The 25,151-nt window shown below is 36.2% G+C and overlaps 1 protein-coding gene across 5 annotated transcripts in view; it reads left to right on the forward strand.

The window, feature by feature from the left end:
• The first annotated feature begins 5,104 nt into the window (after positions 1-5,104).
• The window catches only part of PAM (peptidylglycine alpha-amidating monooxygenase), a 119,739-nt gene continuing 99,692 nt past the window's right edge, over positions 5,105-25,151 (forward strand). For 2 of the 5 annotated variants that reach the window (XM_035310397.1, XM_035310398.1), the window contains exon 1: positions 5,105-5,246. The gene's annotated coding sequence lies outside the window, so the exon portion shown is untranslated. The remainder of the gene's footprint in view (positions 5,247-25,151) is intronic. The other 3 variants (XM_035310396.1, XM_035310400.1, XM_035310399.1) reach the window with 2 other exon arrangements.

The following is a 25,151-nucleotide window of genomic DNA, read 5'->3' on the forward strand; positions in this document are numbered from 1 at the left end:
TGGGTGTGGGTATTGTAGTACAGTGTTTGTATTTAGATGTTAATCTTCAAAGCTAAGCTTTGAACTGTAGGAATGATCCACGGGGCATCTTTTACTACAGTTTTTCAAATATGAATATATCAATACAAGTGCTTGGGTGCATGCTGTTTGTAAATATGTTGCAACATAACTATTCCAGAAATGCCTAGTCCTGATTCTGAGTTTAATTTTTGTAGCTAATCCCTGGGTATTGCATAAAGCAAGCCCGCCCAAGCAGCAGACCCTAACTGAAGGGATGCACAGACTGAGAAAAATAGGACATGTTTTAGGTGGTTAAATGAAGAAGAGTTGGGTAGCTGGAGACAAAGTTGCTTGTTGAGAGTAGTTGTGCATCTTTTTTCTTTTTCATTTTTATTTTCCTTCCCCCACTCCCCACTGCTCCCTGCCATAATGTGATTGTAGCTTTTGTTTTTACTGAGTGTTTTGTAACTGGTAGCAGGATGGTTGAGTGCCTTTTGCCAGCTCTAGGAGCCTTGAAGAGATGGGCAGCAGTGGTGGTAGTGGTGGTCATCCCAGAAGCATGTGTATGTGTTGGTCCCTTCCCACACCACTGCAGTATCAGGAAAGATGTTCGTTATGGAGTTGTGTGTAAGAACAAACAACATCCAGGCAGAGTCTATAAAGAGAAAGCTGTGAGAGCAGTTTGGTACTACACAGCTTCTGTGAAAGCCTTCTAGGACTCTGCAGTCTATAATAGACCTTAAGTGGGGCTGGTGCCAAGTAAGAGCCAGATTTGTGTAGGTTTGGTGGTAGAACCAGGTGAAGCATTTGAAAATATTTTTGCTTGGCCTGAAGTGTCTGTGTGTGTTATTTACCCTTTGTACACTCCGTGATGTGGCCAGGTTCAGGAATCCATGTGGTAGAGTAAGGAGATCCTTCCTGAGGTTCTTTGCCTCGTTCTTACCGCTAGTGTTGGGGGTGATAAGAATCGCTGCTCTGTTTCAATGGGTTAATCTCTATAGAAGAATAGACAATCACTAGATTTAGATGTGTGTGTGTGTGTGTGTGTGTATGTATGTATGTGTATATATGTGTGTGTGTGTATATATATGAAGTAAAGACAGTAATCTTCTAATTCAAAATGTTTTCTAATTGAATTTTCTATTCATAATCCTCTATTGCATCATAATATTTTTCATATATTATAAACTTAAATTCATCTGGTTATTTTAAGCTATTTTCAATCTATTGCTAAGTGTTAATGTGTTGAATATTCAGCACTTCTTATAGCTGAATAAAAGGTACCACCTCTTATAGCTTGTTCTGTACCCACCTGTTCAACGGTTACTGACTTATATGGCTTATGTTCAGGTTTCAGTAGGGATGGGGGTAAACACTGCTGAATATGTTCTAGGTAAATTTTGTGTGCGTGTTCTTGGTCTCTTTCAAGAGAGATTGGGTGTGGGGAAAGAGTTAAGTGAAGTATATGGCTGTAAGCAGTTTGGAATGCCTTTTAATAAGAACAATACTTCAGAATATGCTGTCATGATTGCTAAAGAATGCAAACTATTTTTTTTCCTCTATTCTTTCTATTGCTGTTGAAATGAGATTTTTGGATGATTATGTAGTCTTAGAAGCTTACGCATATGAGGAAACAATTGCATGTGTCTGCAGAAATGAAGTCAAGATTGCTGTTTTATATACACCAACCTTAATTTTTCAGTACTTGGCTTTTTGACCTTAAGAAGGAATTTGTGTGCTTGTGTCTCATTGTAATTTGCAATCCCGTTCTAATATATGCCGATGCCCTAACCTTGTGCCTGTCTACAGTCATAGTCCAAAATAATGTGATTGCTTATTGTTTTTCCTCTTAGAACCCACACTTTGTTCAGCTCAAATCAAGCCTCTAAGAAGCACGCCAAACTGTTACTTGAAATTTTGTTCCTTTTCTATTTTTTTTTTCCTCTTGTAATTGATACTTCTATTTTCTTGGCCTAAATTGGTACTTCTTCTGTGGAAATTAAAAAAGTAACATTATTTAGACAAAGCCTTATGGCTGACAGTATCAACTTCCCATATCAAATTAGGCTACAAGGATGCTCAAGGAGCAAATGACTACCCTTTATTTTTATTTTCTTTATAAATGAGTTGTAAGTAGGTTAGCTTGTGATGGAAGAGGAGGTTGTAGAATTTTCCCGGAAGAATACTTTTCATAAGATGTTCTAACTGAAGAAACTGACACAGTCACTTAGTTACTAAATCAAGACTCTGAGGTAATGGATTTACTGGATTTATTTATTTTTACATCCTCTGAGGGGATGGATTTAATTTCTTAGAGGTGCCAGATACTACCTGTCGCTCCTCATCCCAAAACTGAAAGGGTGTTGTGGGAAAACTGTTGTAGACAAATGTCACTTGAAATGCCATATGTGTCATTAAGCAGTTTAAGCTTGCATAGGTTTTCATTGTTGCCCCATGCAACTACATTTCCAACTATGCAGTCAAGGTACTAGCACTTCAGTTCTAGAACAGGCTTTTATATTTGGTTGCATACTTGTCTGCTTTTTTTTTTTTTCTCCTTCTTTGTAGTCATTTGAGAATGAGCTGGAAATGGCCTGTACCTTTCACATCCTGGCTTTAGAAGAAGCTTCACTCCTGATGCTCCTCTGGCCCTTTTGGCTTCTGGTCAGGTGCCTTCACCTGTGCTGCCAGCTTGTTGTGCCAGTCTGAGGGCAAAGCCAGAGGGGGCAGAGTGTCTGTGCCATTTTCTGCTTCTGTTTTGAGCTGTTCTTTGTCTCTGAACCCGCTCACCTACAAAGATGAGGGCTGTTAGTGTCCATTAGGGTCCTAATCCTACCTCCGTGGAGGTATAAGGAATATAACTGGCTATGGCTTTCTGCCTCGCTGCAGTAAGAGGGAACTTGTTTGAGTGCTGTGTATTTAACTTCTTGATAATGACAGTTCTCCAACTGTTCCATACATTTTTTCTACCAATTACATAGCATTGAATGTATGAAGTAGCAAAGGCTGTGATGGAGAGCAATGTGCTTTTTTTGTACTGTGGTTCAATAGTTTTTAAACCAGACATGCATGCAGAAAGTTTGCTATGAAAAGCGGTCTGTGTATGTAAAGTACAGGTATTCTGCACTTGTACTTGAAAAAAGGCCAGCAAGTTTTTCTTTGGCTGGTTGTTTTTTAAAAAGTGCAAAATTTGATGTGTTGAATGACAGCTAATTCTGGAAGTGGTTGGAATATGAGGCCTTAAAAGCCTTCTTAATCTACCATGTCAGAATTTTCAACCTACCTGTGGGAAGCGCAGCTTCCTTGCAAGGATTTGATTAATGTTAGAATTGAAACTGTGGCACTTATTAAACAACACATTTCAGCAGCTCTTCTAGACATTCATTTTAGACATCAGGGGGAATCCTAACCATAAAGCATGCCTAGGATCTCTGTGTGTTCATGGGAAGCTGACATCAGCCTCCTGCACAGGAGGCAGTTTTCATTTCTCCAGAAACATTTTTGCATTGGCAGACTGGAGTCTAAACAGAAACCTGAATGTCTTAATTGGCACTTGTGCTTGATACCACATGATAATGGTGTGTGTGAAGATCAGACTGCTGGCCGTACTGTTCAGCATGGTATGCTGTTCTTTTTCCACAGGTACAGAGTATGAACTCGACATCTCAGCTGTGATACTGAAGTACTTGTATAATGAATCATCCTATGAACTAAAGGTTTAGACTTCCAAGTATTCACAAAAAGCAATTAAAATACGGTAGCATTAATCTTCCAGTGTTTAATGTACTTATACATTAAGAAAGCATATTTTACTTTAAAAAAAAAAAAAATCTAACACTTGTGGCAAACAGGAGTTGAAGACTAGACTGAAACAGAAGCTGTTAAACATTTCTCAACAGTTGCCTTTTTAAGGGGAAAAAAAGAAAAAAAGATTATATCTTGCAGTTTCGAGCCAAAAGCAAAAGATGTAAATGATTGATTCTGTTGTTTCTGAGTAACTGTCACGCTCCATCTAGAAGAATTCTTAACTGATCTCAGTGTTCAAGCAGAGCATTAGCTTGGGAGATGACCAAGAAGGGGAAGCTGAGTTCCTGGGGAATTCAGAACTGGAGTGTTGACATTGTTATTTTGCGCTGTGTGTCATATTTGTGTTAAAGCAGTGAAATTGGTTTCAGAATAACACAGTCATGCTTACGTCAAACCTACGGACAATGATTCTTTCCCCCACCCATCATGCTTCTTAAGAAACAAAAGCCCCAAGCTGGTTGGAACTGAAAACAAAAAACAATGTGACTGGGTAGGGTCCCATTTCTGCTCCAAGGCTTGCTTTTGGTTTTGTATGATTCTTGCTATTTGTGTTGTTAGCTTTTAATTTTTAAAATAGGAAGAAAAAAAAAACAGCTGAGCTATTTATATGCAAAATAAAGAGAAAATACTGCAGTTCTTTTGAAAGTTTTGCCAAAACCTCATATACAGCTATTTGTTGGTTATATCATGTCACTGCCGCTAGTATTTATGTGAGCTTTGTGCTTCATACGTGATACAGTGACAGACAGTCACTGAAAGACAGTGGGGTAAATATGTGGTGGCCTTAGGATTTTACAGCATGCCAGTCAACGTTGTACCTGATCTGTAGCGTCTGGACTTCAGATTCTGTTGTGACTCGTCTGTTGACCCCCTGTTAGAGAAGAGCATCCTATACTGAATGCTGTGCCATTACTTGATGGAAAGAACATCTCAATGCATCGGTATCAGCATGTGCAAATAAGAAAGCAAAATACAGATGATTATAAAATTGCTACCTGACAGTATTATTTCTTGACCTATGACTTCTGGTAGAGCTTGCAGGTGTCAGAAAATGTCAGTAATGGATTCAGGGTATGACATTTGTCACTTAAAAAGTCACATCGCAATTAATAGATACGGGATTCAGTGAGGGTTTTTTTCCTGCACAGCGTCACACTCGTTGCCTCTGTGACAGCCTTCATTTCCTACTTAGCAAATCGAAGCCTGGTAGCAAGAGCCTCAGGAAGTTGTTAAAGCAATTAAAGGCTTCTCTCTTGCAGCACATTGCATGGTTACCATAGTATCCTCTGCCTACAAGTCTTTACTGATGATGTCAGTATGCATACAGGGGCTATTCAGAGCATCTACATGAAGATGATTCAGCCCTTGCTAAAGATCATAAGCGCTCCTCCATATGTTCTATTGTCTAGCATCATTTTAGAAATTCATGAGGCTGGAAGGTAAGTGGCTTTTGCTTCATATTTAATAATTTTTTTATATCCTAACACTGTGAGGCATTGCTTTTTTTATCCTCTGTTGCAGTTGTCCACAAAATACATAAAGTGTGTTTTATGTGAACTAATTGCATAGCTTGTGTGATTTAAACTTGACAAAGTCTAGATAATATTCAACAATATGAGAAATGGAAACTAAATATTCTTTAATTTAGAAAGTGCTTTACTAAGTAATTAGAGCTTTTTTTTCTTTTTTTCTTTTTTTTTTTCTTTTACCAATTTAAATTCCCTGAGCTCTTTTTTCTAATCAACGGAAGAGAACACAAAATATGTAATGGGAGCATTACCTAAGAGAAACAAGATCAAGCTTTTAATAAGAAAAAAATAAAGAAAATAGAGGAAAAAAAAGTAATTTGAATTGTGGGTTAGTTATGTGGATAATGGAGCAGTGGATAAACATAGTACACATGCAATTATTCTGCATGCAATTTTGCTTATAGCAAGAATTTCGAATTCTTATTGAAATTGTGTTGCCACTCTTTAGCAAAGCAGAGGTTCTGGTTTTTATATTGAGTAGTGGAAAAACATAAGGAAACACTGAAGAAACTGATTTTTATGAGAAACTGAGAAGGCTCTTGTACATTTTGGCCTTACAAGCTAAGTTTATTAGTGAGCCCAAGATGAAAAGCCATGAACTGTTTGGTTTCACAGGTGGATTTTTTTGTCTTCTCCAGTCCACTTTCTGCGTTGCTTTACATCTCCATTGTTGCCACTGGCCATGCCCAGTGTTTAGTTTTTGATTATTTTTTTTATCAAAAAAAAAAGAAAACCTGGAGGAGCTGAGCTGCAGAGTTATAATAAATAATGTGTCTTCTTTTAATGCCGTATAACTTCATTTTGGGTTTATTATTTTTTGATTTCTCCACCCCGAAAATTCTATGGGGTTTTATTTGTTTAAAAATAAAAATCTGTGTATTTAATACTTACAATTAAGACAAAAAATATATGGGGTGGGCAGTGAGGGAAGAACTATTAGTGCAAGTGAAATCAAGTTTGTAAAAGGAGATTTTGGTGTTGCGGGAGAATATATGTTAATGCACATGAAGAGTATTTCATACAAGCCCAGTTTACCTTTTTCTGGTTAACTACACAGCATGCATACTTTAAAAATACTTAAAATAAATAACATAATAATAAAAACACTTTATTTCCCTCTACTTGTTTTATTCTGCGTGTTTTGACCATGATGTCCAATGTTTTATTTAGATAGTAAATTGTCAGGGAGTGGGGTCCTGAAAGTACTTAGTATGCACTGGCTATTAAATAAGGCACTTAGGCAGTCTAATGCTATGTGCAAGATCACTGGAAACATTATTAATCATTGTAGGCAAGATGCACTAGAAAAATTAGACTGTCTAGTGATGATCATGTCTTTTCTTGGATTTTTTTTATGCCCATGTAGACTAAGGATATTTTCTTTCTAATACAAAGATAAATGTGCTATTTTTTCCTCTACCTGACTGCCTAACTATCAGATACTATAATAAAGAAGATTATTTCAGCTAAACTGAAGAAGCTACTTTCCCTTCCAGTATTGATATCTTTTAACTTTCATGTTTGGTACTTACAAAAAATTATCTCTATATGTACTAAAAGCAATCTTGTATTGATCACAGTATATTCTATTATTTAACAGTTTTAGGTGCTCTGTTTTGTTAAAAAAAAAAAAAAAAAAAAAAAAAAAAAAAAAAAACCTGAAGTTTCCATAGTCAGAGCTTTGAAACTACTTGTATTAAATGTCAAAAGATTTATATTAATTGGGCACATGCAATTTATATTAAAGATCCACTCATAATTTTCCCTTCTGAAAGTGATGGGAAAAGAGCTGGTTATGAGGATTTTGTGGTTGTTCAATTGAATTCAATGTGAGCAGTTCTGTATTATGGAAATATGGAAACATATTTCAAGTTGCATATATTTTGTTATTTATTGCAGTTGCTTGTGAAATTAAGAAGGTTAATGGTTGGGCCTAAGTGCAAACAAGATGCAAACACTAGGAATGCAAACACTAGGAATATTAAAAAAAAAATAAAAAATAATGGAAATACTATTTTTAAACCAGAAACTGTATCAGGAAACAGATTCCAATCAAGGAAAAAAAAAAAAAAAGCATATCTGAAGTACATATGCAAGCAGTAGACTGTAGTTTTCATGTGTTTCTAAGTTCTTTTCATTGAACAGGCTTCTGTATACTTGTTGACATTTTTTTTTCAGTGGGCCAATTTGAATCTATACATAAAAAGATGATTTGCAAGTTAGGCTAACATAAATATTAAAGAAAACATCAAATGTTTTATAAAAAATAAACAAAAAAATAACAATGAAAGATTGTTAAAAAATAATACTCTCCCTTGGGCATTAAGTTAATTTGTAATTATAATTTTTAAGGTTTAAGTTATTACGATATTAATCATAGAAATTCTAACTTGCCTAGCTTTCTTGAATAAGCATTTCAAATGTGACAAAATAAATTTTAAAAAGTTGCATACAAACATAAATGCTTAACTTTTTGCCAGTCCAGTTACACTCTTAACTTGGAGTACCTACTATGCTTAAATGTATATAAACCCTGTTCTGGCCACAAGTTGATATTCAGGTGGGGGGGGAGGTGGGGAATGGGAAAATTGTTATAGTGCATTATTTACTAAAAATGTCTTTCTCAGATCATGACATTGAATTATAATTGGAGTTTATAATTCTACTTTACTAGTTAAGCTAGATACTAATGACTACTCTTGTAGCATATTTAATCTCTGGTAGGGAAGTAGTAGTTTCAAGTGTTACTTTTTGTAGTATGGGCTAATGGCGATGACATAGCCATTTTTATAATCTTTAGAACAGTATTTCTTGTCCCAAAAGACAGCGTTGTATTAATTACCTTCTGTATCATTGTCGTTTCTCTCCAGCATATGCGTTTGCTCTTAACTACAGGCTCAATTAAAAGCAACATGCTTTTAAACATGTCTTAAAGGGGTTGAAATGACAATTAGCTATCAATTGTTACTGCCTAAATTTGCTTTTAAAATGCTTTGGTTGTATTGTCTTCTGGATGCAAACAATGTTACATGGTTATCACTGAAAGGAAACATTTTTTTTTTTTTTTTTGTTTTAGTTTTTAAAGTAATTGGGGAAAGTTTTGTCACATAATGCTATACTAAAGATTAATGATCTGACCACAGCTCACATCAGCAGTTTGCTGATGATCACTCACATAGATGGAGATTAAATTCCAGTCCTATTTCATTTTAATTCTGGGTAATAGCATCTTGAATAGTTACTCAGGTGGTTTTAGAAAGAAAGGAAAAGTAAGCTGTTTCTGGTTAGCGGCAGGTACCTGGCAGCTACAACATGGGTGGAAGCCTGAATGTATTTTTTTTCTCCTATTCAGGAGTTCTTCCTGCTTTGTATCCTTGGCATAGGAGGAAGCATGAATTTATGCACCCAGCATAAATTATTTAGTATTGCTTTTGAGGAGCAGTTGTAAGAAAAAAATTTGCTTTGGCAGATTAGACCCAACCGTCCAATACATAACCCATATAGCAAGGGAGCAGTGATTGTCCAATGCACAACTGTTTCTTTAATGTCCCTGTCTAAGGAGATAGCATTAGATTGGAGTTGTGAGCTTCTTTCTTTCTTTTTTCTCCCTTTCTTTGTTCCTTCCCTTTCTTTCCCACCAGAGCTCTAGACTCTGTTCACATGTCACAGTCAAACAATTCTTAATCAAAACAAGGCTTGTGTTTGTTCTTCCACTATAATCCTGTAAGGTCATTTATAGGGGTTCATGTTTGGGTGGACTCTGTGTTGTAATACTTGTAAAAGTACTTTAGATCCTCTATTAGAATGGCATCATTAATCATTGGCATGTTTTCTCCATTCTCAGTATTCTGAGTAGAAAACAAGTAAGACAATAGGGGGAATAAGGGAAAGGATAAATAGTACTTTTTTTTAAGAAAAAAGTCTGGAATACTGGCAATACAGCTTGAGGACATTGCGGAATTATGAGGACTTTTAAAGCGATACTGAGAATGAAGAGATGGAGATACTTACCTTAAAAATGGACTGAAGAAGTTATTAAGCAAAAAAAGCTTGAGCAGGGTAAATTAGGAGCCCTTTCTGTTTCTATTATATAACGAAAGAACAAGATTACCTAATAAACATAATGACATAATAAATTTTGATGATAAGTAAATTTAATGTGTGGCTGCTGCTGAAAAGAGCAGTCTTGCTCTTGCTTTCCTTGGAGTCACTCACCTGGTACCTTCGTCTCACTGATAGAGGGTGAATTTTTCCAGCTGGATGATGCAATAGAAGCATAATCTGTAACAAAACGAGTAGATTTTCCACCAAATTAGCAAGATGAACCTATTCCACTTTAAGCTGTGGAATGACAAATTTTGTCATAGTCGAGAAGACACAATCAACTAGCATGCAGAGCATAGGCACCTGAGCTTGCCCTGTTCTGTTTTGTTTTTTGGCTTAGCTGTAAAGTGAAACCATACCCTAGCATTTTGGTGGGGTTTTGTGGCTTTTAAAATCTCTGTCCAAGACAGCTGTTAAATACAAGAGCCGTTAGCTGGTACAAGTGATTTTAGTGAATTGATTTTTACTTAATTTGGATTGCAAATTTCTGAATATTTTCACTAAGATTTTGTAAAGTTACTATTCAGATAGAAATCACAGGTAACTTGATGACCTTGTTTGAACAAGAAAATCCACTTCAAGATCTGATAGTAGGAGCATGGCATTCTTAAACTATGACAAAAAAAAAATTAAAAAAAAATCTTTCAAGCAAGGGCAGGGTGAAAGGGGTTAAAAAGGGCCAGCTGTGTATGGATAGCACACAGGTTGGCACCACAGTCAGATGGCACCCTGCGTGGTCTGTCATCCCATCTTGTCAGATTCCCTTTGGGCCCTTTCCCAGGTGAGGGCTCTGGTCTGTGCAGGTGTGGGGCCAGGGCACCACAGTGGGTGTCCAACCACAGGACAGAGGGACCCTCCCTTTTCAGCACCCATATGTGATGGACCACAGTGGGTGGGTTTAAGGGCTGGCAGCTGGACTGGGGCCTCCGGCCGTGGGACTGCCTGTGGTGACCAGCATAGGTCAAGCTAGGCTGGTGGGTGGGTGGTTGAGGTGCCCAGGGAAGCAGGTGTATGAGTACCTGTGAGGGTGAGGCCACAGAAGGAGATGGCTGGTGAGGGTATCAGGAGAGGCTAGCTGGCTGGTGGCGAGGCCACAGTGGGTGTCCTTCCTGGGAGGACATGCCTGACCTCGCTTCTGCCTGGACCTGCACATGAGGAGTCACAGCTGCCTCAGCTTTCTCAGCCTCTTAGATCCGGCCAGATTTTTCCCCTTAACACAAAGTTTTTAAGCTCTTTCGCATATTTTCCTCTCCACAGGATGGTGCTTCTGCCCTTTTTTTTCCACAGAAGTTAATTACAATGGAGGAAACGTGTAGTCTCTGAGAATCAATCATTGGTGTTTACTCAACTGCCTCCTGTCTGTTATGGCTTTATTTGCACAGATGTATGTGGAATGTGGAGATGAAGGCTATGCAGCTTGCATTTAAGTCAATATGAGACAAATTGTGTCCCAATCTGGCTAAGATTTACTGACAGGATGTGTGTAGTATTTTTAGACTTACTAAATAAAATGACTTAGAGATAAGCAGATTTTAGAAGATTGGATTGATTTTAGAAGATTGGATTCTTCAGTCAGAAGGACTACAAAGGTAGAAAAGTCCATGTGCAACACTTGTTCTTCATTATTAAAGTGCAACACTTTTTCTGCATTATTCCAAAAATCTCCCTGAAAACTTTTCTGCTCTGTCCCTAAGATGTAGAATTTTCCCTCTGTAGCCATATGAAAACAAAGAACAATCTGCATAAAATTCTTTCAACTGTCTGTTTTTCAAGTTCAGTGTGCCTTTCTTTTGCCTGAAACTATGTAAACGCTTGTGACTAAAAGTGTTTAACAAAATGATGATAAAAGAGGTAGAAATAGTAGTTAGAACTTCTGTTCTTTTAAAGGGATTGTTGAAGTTCTGTGGGTTTACACATACTTCCAGTACATATCAACAAGTAACCTGTTTTTGCTCCAGTGCTGTTTTGATTTTCAAAGTGGTATTCTCCTGTTCTAAAACTATGACTTTCTGGTTTGGAGATTATTATCATATCCTGTATATGTGATTACTCTGCACTGGTGGGTAATTTAGGTGATGATTCTTTAAAGTGTATAAAGGCAAATAGAAAATAATAGTGTACTGAGAAAAATGTTTTAGCATTCAGTAGAGCTTGTGTTATCCTGAGCTGGGTATTTTGTGTCTACAGTTTTTAACTACAGCACCTAATTCTGGAGAACTTCTTTAAAAAGCAAAATAATCCCTTGACACTATTAGGCATGTTCTGCATGAGGGGGGAAGTAGGACTTCAGTGTTTTTTACAGGATTTCATTTGGGGTTTATGTGGTTTTTGTTTATGTTTTGGTCTTCAAGCCTCCTCCTCTTCACCTCTCAATTTGCGGTGTTGTTAGTTTTGTGACCCAAATAGAAGTCAAAATGGTGAAGCCACACAATTATTTTGCTTTCTTGCTCTCTCTGTCTTTTGACTATTTAACCTCAGAACAGAAGCAGTGCTGTGGCTCTAGCAGAGACATTAATTTATGATTCAATTAAGTACCTCTGTTTCTGTAGTACCATCATGTATTACCTCAGAGAGGTTGTAGGTGAGGGTTGTATTCTTTGTTCCTTTTTTCTTTTTTTCTTTTTTCTTTTTTTTTCTCTTTTTAAAGCAGTACCGTTCTTTTCAGTGCACTAGAATTTATATAAAAGGAAATGGACTTCTTCTGGGGGTGCTGCAAGAATCATGCTTGAAAAATCATGTTGACTTCAGTGAAAGCTGCACAGCTTAAACTGGGGATGAATTTAATTTGAAATTGTCAGAATGTAAGTCTGTAAATGACTCCCAGTGGAAAGGAGTGGGAGTCAGAAGGATGCTTTAATTCTAGAACTAACCCTAGACTTCTACAGAAGTAAAGCAGTTGTCAGACACTGATATTTTGGACAGGTACACTTCTGTTACTTATTGAGCAAGTCCAATAGTTAAAAGATTCATCAGCCTGATTAATTAAATTCACTTGATGGTGTGTAAGGAGTCTCTTGCCACCTGCCTGTGTCCTTACAACACACCTGAAAGAAGCTTTAGTGCACAAAGAATGGAGTGGTGAAAGATCAGTCATTGTGTTCTTTAAGTGCTTCAGTGACAGAGAAATGCTGCTGTGGGGCTAGTGAAGGAGAAGGGTTTTATTTCTATTTTTAGCTACCTTAATTTTATTTATTTACTTATTTATTATTTTAGAATTCAGTATAACTTGATTGCTTTTACTTTATTTTCGAGGCATTCATGAAAAGAGGGTTATAGTTTACTCTGTGGTTACTCAAAGGGAAGTGAGACATAGTTTGGAAGGGTGGGAAAGGAGCACGCCATCTTCTTCAGAAAAGTATGGTAGTGACTTGGAGTTTAAACTGGGATTTATATTCAAAGAGAATGAACATGACAATACAAAGTTTGGTTCTCTTCTGGGAGGTGAGAGGTGTAAGGCGACTGCATTTGTGTCAGTAAAAGGGGTTCAACCTGTTTCTCTCCTCCTGAGAAGGACACAGTAGGGAATTTCTTTTATTTGTTTGAGAAAGTCTCAAGTTTGTTTTAATACAAAACCTTTTCTTTTCAAGTCATCAGCTTTAAAAAAAAAAAAAAAAAAAAAGAAATCTTGAAACAGTTCTGGTCATGATACCTAGGAATGAAGTACACAATGTCCATGCTATTTTACCTGTTAGTTACAGTAGCCCAACAATAATAGGAGCTACCTTGTAAAAATTATGAATGATAAATATAGTATTTCTGTCCTCCTGTAATTAGAGTTTGATATCATAATAGGAAAATACACGTCTGTCACTCATAGCTCTAATACAAGCTTTTAGAAGTGTCCAGTCTAATTATGGCCTATTCTAGCTCTGAGTTTAATTGAAGACATTGTGACTTTACGACAATCAGTTATGATGATGGGTTGTGAACATCACTTTGGTGCAGGTGGACTTGATTTAGTTCTTGGCTTGGTCCCAAGATACCATGCAGGGTCCTGTGCTTCAGTTCACAGTCTGTATAGTGAATTAGCTACCTCCTAATGTCATGGAAGCTCTAGGAAAATAATTCAGTAATGCATGTGAATTTCTGTTGAGATATAACTAGCTGTTGAGATAGATACCCATGTATTTGCAGAAGTACCCAGACAGTTGTTTTATATATGTTTTCTATTCTTCATCATAAGTATTCTTCAGGAATGATTTTGTAATTCACCAGTAGTATTTTTCTCCCCCGTAGCTTTGTTTGCTATTTCAGAGCTCCATAATGTGTGTGCTTTACAAGTATGATTTAATACTGCTCTTTGTATTATGTTGAATATAACAGAGGTAGGTTATATCTCTTATCTTTTACTTCTATTTGTCAAGTTTTTGTGACAACTGAGTATGAAATTCTGGTGTGTTATTGTATACCTAAAAGCTCTATGCTGGATATTAGAGAACACTTCAAAAATGAAAACAAATGCAGTATTGTTACATTTTCCTAAACATGATATTATTTGCTATACTTCCATGCAAAATATAAGCCTAAAATTTGCTTTTTTATTCTAGTGAGTGAATGAGAGTTTAAGGAGGTATTTTAAACATATACTTTCACAGAAGATGTATTGTTGTTGTTTTCCTTTTTTTTTTTCCTTTTTTTTTTTTTTTCCCAGGAAGCTATTAAGCTTTGTTCATATTTCAAGATTTTAATGTTTTTCTCTGTAAATAGTTCATAATGGCTAGTCCTTTAGTTATAGAATGGTTTATCTTTTAATGTTACAAAATTGTGGAGCTGTTGCCGTTACAGTGGATGATTTTGCTATAGCAGTAATTAAGACACAGATGGAACTCATCCTTCAAGTGTTTTTGAGTGGCAGATATAGTGGTCAGTGTTACTTGGTGCTGAACGTGGGCACCATCTGTCTTCAGCCTGATTGCAAAGGGTGGTCTCAGGAGAATTTCTTGTGATTATTATGAGGTAATTTTAACTTTCCTACTTAGCAAGATATCTGTCTCCTGCCCAGAGATATTAAATATAATTGGAAAACAGATCTCCACTGTTGGATGAGACAGAAAAAGTGATAATTTCAGTGAGATCATTGGTCAGTAACTTTTTTTCAATGTTTGAGCCTGCTGATGCATTTTAATAATTAGTAGCACAACAAAATCAAAGTGAGAATGTTTCCAGTCTTAGGCAATACCATGGACTGATTTATGTAGATTCTTAATTTGTATTATTACATTTTGTTTTGGAGATGACATATTGTAAAACTTTGTCTACATGGGAGAAGTATTCCAGGATTTGAGAAAATTTGGAGTTAAGCATTAGACCTATGAAATGTCTGTATAAAAATTTATTTGCTGGTTTTTTTTTTGTTGTTGTTGTTTGTTTGTGTTGTTGTTGTTTTGCTGGTGGTGGTTTGTGTATTTTTATTTTTTTTAACAGTGGAGAAATTATTTGTTATTAAATTTAATCGTTGTGAGATTTTTTCTTTCTCTCATCTAGTCAAAATTAGCCCTCCAGAAAGCTGTCAGACTTTCTACTTGATACAGACAATATTGTGCTGAAAGAGCACAGTGTTGGCTTTTATTCATGGAATGTCAGATATAGCCTGAATTAACACTGAAAAGGACATTTTTTTCTCCCAAAACATCACAATGGTTTGCAAATTATTGTATCAGGCCTCTCTACCTGCTAAACAACTTGAAAACATGTTTTTCTTTGCAACTTAATGCAGGGTCCAAATTGATTCTTTGAGTCAAAGTAGAGTGACAAGACTGGTAAGTGATGCAGCTGTTTTGTCATTAGATACAAAACACCAATGAAAACATAATTTAGATAAGTAATTACAGATTAAGTTGAACTACCTCGTTTCAGACAGGGATGAATAGGAAAAAATGAAGCATATAGGGAAAGCAAGAAGCAATGTGAGAACCAATTTTATGTATTCCTACTGGAGGATGGTTGCAGCATCATGTGATTTTTGTCTCTCCCTTTTAAACTTCAAGCTCAGTTCCTTGGTCAGCATTAAAATCTGTTAAAACAGATTGAAAGCCAGTGGGAGGTGACTCAGCTGCTAGTGGTATGTTTCTGGAAAGTTCTTCCACGTGGCTTATGCATGTTAAAGAGAAAGCAGACCTTCCCTCTAGTAGTTACATTAGGGGTGTGTGAGGAGTAACTGCATCCGAGTGGCACTGGGCTTCCTCATGGCACCACCACAGTTGTTCTGCCTCTGTCATCTTGTCTCCAGTCCAACTCTGTGCACGTCTGCGCCCTGACTTAGCCTCCTCAAGGGGAGCATGGAGCACGAATAATGCTGGTTTTGGCCTTTGTGAGGCATCCAGGTGCAGGTGGAGTAGTGACCTGGCTGCCTGTTATTTCCAAGGTGCTTACTTCCACGTGGCCCATAGGGTTTGTTACACCTCTGAAGGCTGTCTGTTAGGAAGCTATAGCTATGTTACGCATTGTATGACTCTGTTGTATTTTCTGCAGTTACAGTACTAATAAATATTTCATTTTATCTATGATTGAAATCCTGTGTAGATCTACCTCAACCGTGGGGCTCAGGCTTTTGGCAGTCTGCCACAGTTGGTCTCGCGGTGCTCGCGCAGCTTGCACGCAGGTTGAGGCACAGCTCCAAAGAGGTGGCCATCTCTGCTGTTTGTTTCAGGTAGCTTGTTGAGAAAGTAGCAACTGCATACAAACCTAGATGGGGAGCTGTGCTTCTGGATATCCTTTCAGTCTACTGAGGGCGTATAACTTTAGAAATGGAGAGTAAGGATGGTTATGTTTCTCCAAGAGCGAGTATTAATTTTATATATTATTTCTATATACTGCAAGGAATAAATCAGGTGTGCAAACTTAAAGGCAGTTATTTTTCCAGTATGAACTTCTGTTTCATTTATTAGTTGTCTTCAACAAAAGAGTAACATTCAGTGTTTGTATTAAAGCCATGGTTTATATTGCTTTGGAAAGGAAGGAGTCTTTGGAACTGATGCATCTCGGTATAGTGTGGCCCCCTCCCAATAAACACAGCATGCATTATGTTACTCTGTGCTAAGCAGTGTCCCAACTGATACCTGTTTACTTCATATTTTCTTAAACAGTGTACAGATAGAACTTCAAAGATCTTGCTGTTTATCTTTTCTGTTTGCAGGTTTAGATACCATAACATGTCTGTGTTGTTTTGTGGTGTATTTTTTCCTTGTTGTGGTTTTAATTTGCTTTTATTTAAGGTTTTTAAACAGGCAGTGTCAGGTTCATATTCTTAATGTGGCTCTTACCTTCGTATCAGCAGGCTCCATCTACATAAACCTTACTAAAATCTTTTTTAGTCTTTTCTACAGTGACATGCAGTGGTTGCAGAATGCAGCTAAGGTTTCAGCAGAGCACTATACAAAATAACAGTGTAGCAAGGTGAGAATCATTAGCAAGGTGAGAACACTCAGTTGCAACTTGTGGGAAAACTGAAAAATTCCCAGCAGGTTTCATCAGATAACAATTGGATAAAGAATGTAACAACTTTCCTTGTTACTTACTTACCTAACCCTTCCTGGCCCCTAGTACCTCTCTGCATCTCCCCCTCTCTGTGCATCTCTCATAAATCTGTATATATAGTTAAGGCTTAATTTATATGATATATAAAAAGTTAACTCTAAAATGTGTCATAGGTTTTTTTGTTCATTTGAGCACCTGCACATGACTCCTGCAGGGAGATGCTAGTGGCTCAGGGACAGGCATGGCATAACTCAGAGTGTGAGAAGGAGGTGTAATGCAGGAGGGAGTTACAAGGACCTTTACAAGGTAATGGCTATTTTTCCCTCATTCTCTTCAATCTTTTGACCAGCTATTTTCACCTTGTCAGTATTATCTTAATAATAAATACTGTGGTTATTTTTTTATGTGGTAATCTCATAAGAATCATACATAAGCATTTCTTAAGCTTCTATTACACAAGTGCCCAAAGAAGTCTACTGTGTAATTTTTTGATGAGATGCCAGACAGTTGCTTGGCATTTGAGTCACCTCTGCTTTCACGTATTGTATGAAAAAACACCATTTAATATGATTTATAAAGATCTGATAAAGTGCTGTGATTAATTCTCACATAAGCGGAAGATGTGAGGTCTTTGCTGGTACAGAACACACAGATTTACCTCTTGAAAGGTTTAGTTAGAAATGACATTCGCTGCAGAGAAACGGCACTGCGTGATAATTCTTCATTCCTCACAAACAATGGGACTTTAAATAATCCATTAAACAACCATACAAGGAGGGTTGTAAAAATATTTTACCAAAGGAAATGCAGCTGCTCAATGGACTGGCATGAGTAGTTGCTACAGTAATCTAGCTTTGAGTAGAGAAAATTGACGTTGAGTTTTGAAGCCTAATTTTCAGAAGGATGTTTGTATCTAAAATCAATACTCCTTGTTTTTAGTTCACAATCACTTTACAGTGTCCTAGTCTCTGGGTACAAAGTGCAGTTTAGCCCATGGAGTTTCTTTCTCTCAGATATGACGTTTCCCATGTCTCGGTTTCTAATGTCATTATACCTGTCTGTGAGGCTCAAGGACCAGGTGCCTGCTAGTGTCTCTTGGACATTTGTATTTTGTAAAAAAAAAATAAAATAAAATAAAAAATAAAGTGTAGGATTTGATTTGAACCACGGGGAAAAGATGTCCTGCTGGTGTGAAGGTTCAGATGAATGAGTTCTGCTCCTGTTTCTCACGCTTAGGATGTCGGAAGATTTCATCTGAAAAAGGCCACACCAATTATGAAATTCCAGAATTATTGTCTTCGTTATTTTGTCACCTAGCTTCCATCATGGGCTTGGAAGTTAATTTTTGCCTTGTTACAACAGATTCTTCAGTACCTTGATTTCAAGAGTGAAGTGCCACAAGGTTGCTCAGGTAGAACCGACGGATTTATGGTAAATTTGGAAATTATTAGTTTAGTTTCAAATGGTAAGTGCAGGAAAGCTGTGTACTCCAAGCTGAGTTTGGAGTAATGCATGTTCTCTGCCAAGCCGTATACCTCCATATGGGTGTTAACAAGTTTCAGAAATTGAATGAATATGTAATGCTAAAACCTTTCTACTCTATCCGTGACCACTGTTTATGCTGTCCAGTTTCTACGGGCTACCTGGTGTGGTCAGATTTTTGAAAACACTTTATTGAGATTGCTAGCTAATTTTTACTTTACACCTATTTATTTTATTAGTCTGAGAAATAACCTGTTATATTAAACTGTCAGTTAAAGTAACCCATTGGACAAAAATGCTTCCTCACTTGAGATAGTAATGGTGTTGAAAACGTTAGCTGTTCCCAAAAACTGATCTAGGTACAGATTATCTTTCTGGTAGTATGCTCAAGTCAGCTGGTAGGTGGTCTGCTTTTCTTGTTGTGAGCTGAGCACACTTTTTTTTTTTTTTGGGGGGGGGGTCGGGGCTTGGCGGGTGTATAAATTGTCATACTTCATACCAAAATATGTAACAAGATCTCATTTCTTTTCATTTCTTTTTTTTTTTTTTAATCAATAGTTAAGGAGAACTTAAAACAGGACAATGAAATATTTATGTAAACAATTTTTAATGCTGACCTAAAAACTTCAATCTTAGAAAGAGACTTGTGAGCAAAGTACAAAAATTTCAATCTGAATACTTTCAAGTACTGCACTTTTGAAGTCTTTTGGGTTTCAGTTTTGGGGATTCAGCTTGAATAATTTACTTCTGAGTAAGAAGTATACCTGAAAGTAGAGATAATGTTTATGCTAAAAATTGGTATAATGTTCAGCTTAGCATTTGTGAGGTATATGTTTTTGGCTCAATGTGTAGTACTTCATAAATATTTTTTTAATTGAGTATTGTGGAAAACCCTATACTGATTTTTATTTTTTCTTTTCTTGCATAAATGCATATTCGTGCCCCGGGCAGACTATAGGCAGGAAAACAAAATGACATTTTCATATTTTACAGGGTAGTATACATGTAAAGCAAACAAAAACAACAACAAAACGCTGCAAGATAAAATCAGGATTTTTGAAGAGAATATTCATCACTTTCTCTTTTTTGTTGTTGTTGTTCTAGCTTTTCTACTGCTATTTTTATCCAGAGTATGAGTGACTTGTATTTATTTCTTCTATCTCCAGCCCTCTAGCTTTCACACACTGAAAGAAAAATCAGATTTAAATAATTTAAAAAAAAAAAAAAAAAAGGTAAGTCAGATCGGTAAAAAGGGGATAAAAGTTTAAGTTTCTGCCTGGCTACATTTATTCTGTATTTGTTTACTGACAAAGGACAATAAGCTATACTCAAGTGGATGTGTGGACTCATCAGCGGAAAGGTAAACTGGACAAATAAGAAAGTGCCATAACTTTTCTTTTTGTAGGCCATAAGTGGTATTATTGTTTAGTTTATTCTTAGTTCTGTTTCATAAAAAGAAATCTCCAAGTAGAATGAGGATAGGGGAAGTCATATGTTGTTAAAATTACTGAATGGTGTTTAAAGTCTGGCTTTCTGTGATGTTTAATCTGTTGTCATTGTTTATCAAGCTGTCCTACCAGTAACTGATCTTCTACTGATAACTTCTAGGGGCCCTGAGTCCTTTCTGGTTCACTTCCTCCTTTCACAGCAGCTGTTAACAAGCATCAGAATGGAGTGCTGGCATAAATCAATTACATGGTGCTTAATAAAAGACGGTGTTTTGACATGATAAGTCACTGATAAAACCAGCTGTTTTAATTTCTGCTCTCCAAGAATCAAAATAATCACCTGAAAAATGGAATAGGGCAGGAGAGAGATTAAGTTCTGAAAAAAAATGCAAGCAGCGTAAAATACATACATACAGTGATTCTCAGGTAATCTTTTAATACAAAAATAGGTTAATATTTGCATTTACCTACCAAACTGCAGCTTTTGCCAGTGTTGTATTGAGTGAGAGGTGAGGGGAAATCCCTTGCAATACCAACATAAAGCCTGTAAGAGTGGCCATAAACAATGAGACCTTTACTGAGTCAAAGAACTGAGTCCTTTCTTTAAAGCTGAACAGATTTCCTTACAGCTCTCCTTAAATTCTTAGATTCTGTACAAGCAGAAATGCTTCTCAATTAATTTGTTGAAATTAGTAAGGACAAGCGAAGTCTTTTGTCCTTTGTCTTCTTTTTTGTTAGAGTGGATCATTCTTAAATCACAGCCATCCTACCGGAATTGGAAAACACAGAGCTTGAGGATTTTGATATTGGTACTATGCATCTGTGTGTATATCTACTAAAGCTGAACTTCAATTATATGAGAAATTAAGTTGTTCTTGAACGTTGTTGAGCAGAATTGCACAGTACAGCTTTGTTTGCACTTTCTGGAGTTGTACAGCAGCTGTCTACTTCCAGCAGTGTACAGTTATCTGCCTTTTACAGCAACAGCCCATTTATTAACACTCATTCATTAGAAATACTATGTCACGATATATTGTGACATTACATAGTCATGAATTTTTTTCATGGTTCAGAATTTAACTAAAAGAATGTGTGCATATTCACAGATTTGTTATTAAAATGTTCTCTTTATTTTTCTAATAAGGAAGCTAATATATTTTTTTTAGGTTTAGAGCGTTTTCTTGCTCCATCAGACGGTGGAGGCCAGATCTTTAAAAGAGAGAGCATATCTTTAATTTTTGGCACTCCCAAGGACCTACTCTTGATATGTAAAGGCTTTACTTCAGTAGTAGCCTCAAAAAGTAACCTTTTTGTGTATTCAAAGGTATCTGATTTCTGTTCATTTGATCAAGGATAGGACTGCATTTTAATTGCATGCTGTAAGTGTGCTAGCAATAATGAATTAGTTTTGTTTATCCTTAAAATTAAGGTGACTTGTTGTCTATGAAATTAGTGAGCAGACTACGGAAGAGAAAAAATGGTATGACCCATGGCTGTTAGCATAAAGTCTAATTCTAGGATTGTGTTAAATGCCAGCCATGATTTTGAGAATAAATGTAAGCTAATGTTACTCACAATTCGGAGTAACCAGTACGTCAGTAAGCTTTTAAAATTGCATGTACTGTTGATCTCAAGTATGTAATAAGTAATTGTTTGAATAGCTTAGTAAGTGGAGAGGAAAGGTACATGAGTCTTCCCTGATGCCTATGTATGCTTTCATCTGAACAAATAAAGGAAGAAAAATGTGAATTAAAAATGTCCATTCTCCTAAGTCAAATTGACTGCTGCATGAGCTAAGACAGACAATAGAGTTACTAAAATGTCTTGGACTAAAATAGGTTTTCTGCCTCTGCCGTAAACAAAAAAAGGAGATTAAGAATAATTTGAACTGCCATTTAGCTGAATTATGGAAAATTCCTAAATTTTGAAAACATCTTCTACATTAATAGATGTTTTTTAAAATCACAGGAAGAGTAAGCTATTTTTCCCAATCTTGCACAGATTTAATTTCATATCCTGTGCTGCTATCCTTTTTTTTATTATTTGGCAATGATTCCGTTTATTTAGGTATTGAGTCTTAAATTAAAACATTGTTTGAAGAAAACAAAACACCATATTATTTTTCCTGTATTGCCTTTCCTAGTCCTACTGGTGTACAGCTGAATTGCATTTCCCAACCTGGAGCACTGGACTCACTCTGCTCTGGAAATGAACAAGCTTGAGTGAAGTGGAAGTTATTTACATACACATCCTGCAATCTCCCCCCTTAGACCAGTAGTTGGGTAAGGCACATGTTTGCAGGGAAATTTTAGACACTAAAACTGATTATTTGTTTCCTGCTCACCCCCCCCCACCCCCCTTTCCCCAAAGCTTATATCTGTTTTGCCTTATTTTGCTTGACTGAGGCACCAAATACAGAGAAAAGTATCAGTCATGAACTTCACCATTTATACTTCTCTCGAGGCAAATTGCAGCTAATTTCCTTTTGCTTCTTACAACATTTCATACAAAGACAAAATACATGTTATTGAGAGTAGCTTTTGCTAATGTTACCCATTAAGTTATCAAGTTGGCTGACAGTTGGAATATTGCCCAACATTTGCACAGACGTAAAGGGGAGCTTTATTTTGATATGCATTTTTCTTTCCTCTCGCCTGATTCTAAATACTCTACTGTTTACTGATTTTATTTTTTTCAGTTAATATACAGTATTCCTAAGGCCTTCTCTTTTCTGCTTGGTACTGTTCATACTGAATCTGCCCACAGTTAAGGCAGGAAAATTTTTAATGTACTCTGTGTGTATATATGCCAAGATTGTTACAGTCTTTTGCATTTTCCTAATTCTAAGCCTCAACTCTTTGGATCAACCTGTATGTTTTCCATGTAACTGATAGCTACTGTTTTCTGGGATTTAATAATTTTCACGAGACTTTGTTCTATACTAAATGCGTTTTCCCATTATTGTAGCAGGTTTGTTGTATTATGGATGCCTTTTTAAAGCACTGTTATTGCAACCTCAAGTGTGTGGTTTCAGACATCATTCTTAACAACAGATACCTATTACGCAAACTTATTTTTCTGTGGAAGGTTGACCTTTTCTGAGCATGAATTCGTTCTGTTAAATTTGATTAGGCTTTAACAGGAGGTAATTATTTCATCTGACTTGCTCTTTGCTTGAAAAGAATAGATACTGACTCTTCCAGCGTAACAGAACCTAGTATGTTCTCAGTATTTGTTTCTCACCTTGGTTTTGGTTTCTGCTTTTTTTTTTCTTTACTCTCCCTTCTCGTTCTGCTCTGTTTGTCTTCTCTCTTCTCATGTGAACTTCTCTTGCTTTCCCATATGTAGTGGTGACTTTTACCAAAGAAACTTGGGCTACTTGATTACCCATTTATATCCTATACAACTCCCATCTATGTAGACAGTTTATAGAAAAGCCTGCTGCTTGTGTAATCACAGGCAATTCATCTTTTTACGTTTCTTTTTGCTCTTTAAAGATTCCAGTTAATATTGTATTCGGATAAAATAGTGGTCTGTTTTATTGTGTTCAATAAAACAAGCTTGCTAATTAGTTCTATTACATTTTTTTGGTACAGAAAATCTGAAGTTACTTCCCATTACCAGATTTCCAACCATTTTTGATGACTGCAGAATTATTATTTTCACTTCCATTGATGCTAGTTGTAAATATATATATATATTAGGAAAAAGTTTTTGCCATAAAAAAGGAACTGTAAGAGAATTCATTTACCTGTTTTTTGTTTGCATCTTATCTTGCTCAGTTAACTAATGATAAATTGAATTAGATACAATGACTTCCATTCTTTTCATTATCATTTCTTTAATTAAGAGATGTTACTATCTGAGCTTTTTGAAACAAGGAAAGACTACAAGATTAATTAAATAAAATAATTCAAAAAAGTTTGTGAGAGTCTACTGCAAATCTAAAGTAGCTTGTGATTTTAATGAAGCAAAAATGCTGTAAATTGTAGTTTGACTGTGTCACTTAGGCTGGATCTGTGGGGGCACATTCCAGGTTCTAATCTGTAGCAGGTCACTTCTGTGGAGAAAAAAAAAAAAAATCAAAACAACAACAAAAAATTTTTGGTTGGTTGGTTTGGGTTTTTGTGCATTTGTTTGGGTTGAGGGTGGAATGCCATCAGCCCTCTTCCCTTGGTGTGTGTCTCTCAAACGAAATACTCTGCTAGGTCTCTCAAACGAAATACTCTGCACAGGGCAGTGGTTGGAACAAGGCCCTTCAAAATACACCAAATAGCTATGCTGACAAAATCCTGCACATTGTGACTGAAAAAAAATGTTGGTTTTGTTTGTGTATGAGTGCATATAGGTATGAGTTGAGGAACTCAGCGAGCATGTTTTGAAGTCCTTTTTAGTGAAGGAACATGCAATTATTTTAATTCATTAATCTGTAAAGCATAATTCAACTTAAATATTCCTCATGATCTTTCATTTGCTTTATCCTTGGAGGCTAATCCAAATTCTGTAAAACATCCTGGCTTTAGTAATTTCTTTTTTTTTTTTCCACAGCAAAGGGAAAACAAAGGGCACTTCAGTGAACATTTATCGTTATTGCATTTGCTACTGATAGTAATCTAGATATTAAAATGAAGCAGGAAGCTTCTCAAGTGTTTTCCCTTTTAAGCAAGTAATTAGTACCATCCAACTTGTTCATTTTTTCAGAATATTAAATTAGCATTTAGCAAAGGTGTCATCTTTCAGTGAAAAGCATTGATCTTCCTTGACAAGAGAACTTTTCTTATTTTGTTGGTTTTTCAAAGCAAAGGGATCACAAGGTGGTTTATTGTGAAATAAAATGCATTTCAAATGGCATTGAAATGCAGAATGGCCATTTTAAATGTGCACTCTTTGGTCTTCAAGATTCTGAGAAGGCATGATTCCCACAAGAAGGAAAGGACTTCTTGCATCTCACCGTTTATTAGAGTGTTTCAAGCAGTTTCACAAGCAAATGTTTCAGGATTATAAAAAAAAAAAAAATAGTATCAATTTATTAACGGCTATTGACTTAGAAACTGGATAGTTACTAATTAGTTCTATAAGGTAAGGAAAAAATAAAATAAAAGCCTTTTAAGAATTTCTAAAAAGATGTGCAACTTATGTTTTACTATGCTGTTTTTTGTCTGTGGATGTGGAAGAATGAAAAATCGGGTTATAAAAATGAACTCCTGCTTGAAATCTACTGACATGTTAGTAATGCTACAATATTTATCTAATTTTATTTATATAAATTTATATATTTATATAATGTGAGCAGGAAATGATTTTT

Source organism: Oxyura jamaicensis, chromosome Z (genome assembly GCF_011077185.1).
Source record: "Oxyura jamaicensis isolate SHBP4307 breed ruddy duck chromosome Z, BPBGC_Ojam_1.0, whole genome shotgun sequence".
NCBI classification, from domain to species: Eukaryota; Metazoa; Chordata; class Aves; order Anseriformes; family Anatidae; genus Oxyura; species Oxyura jamaicensis.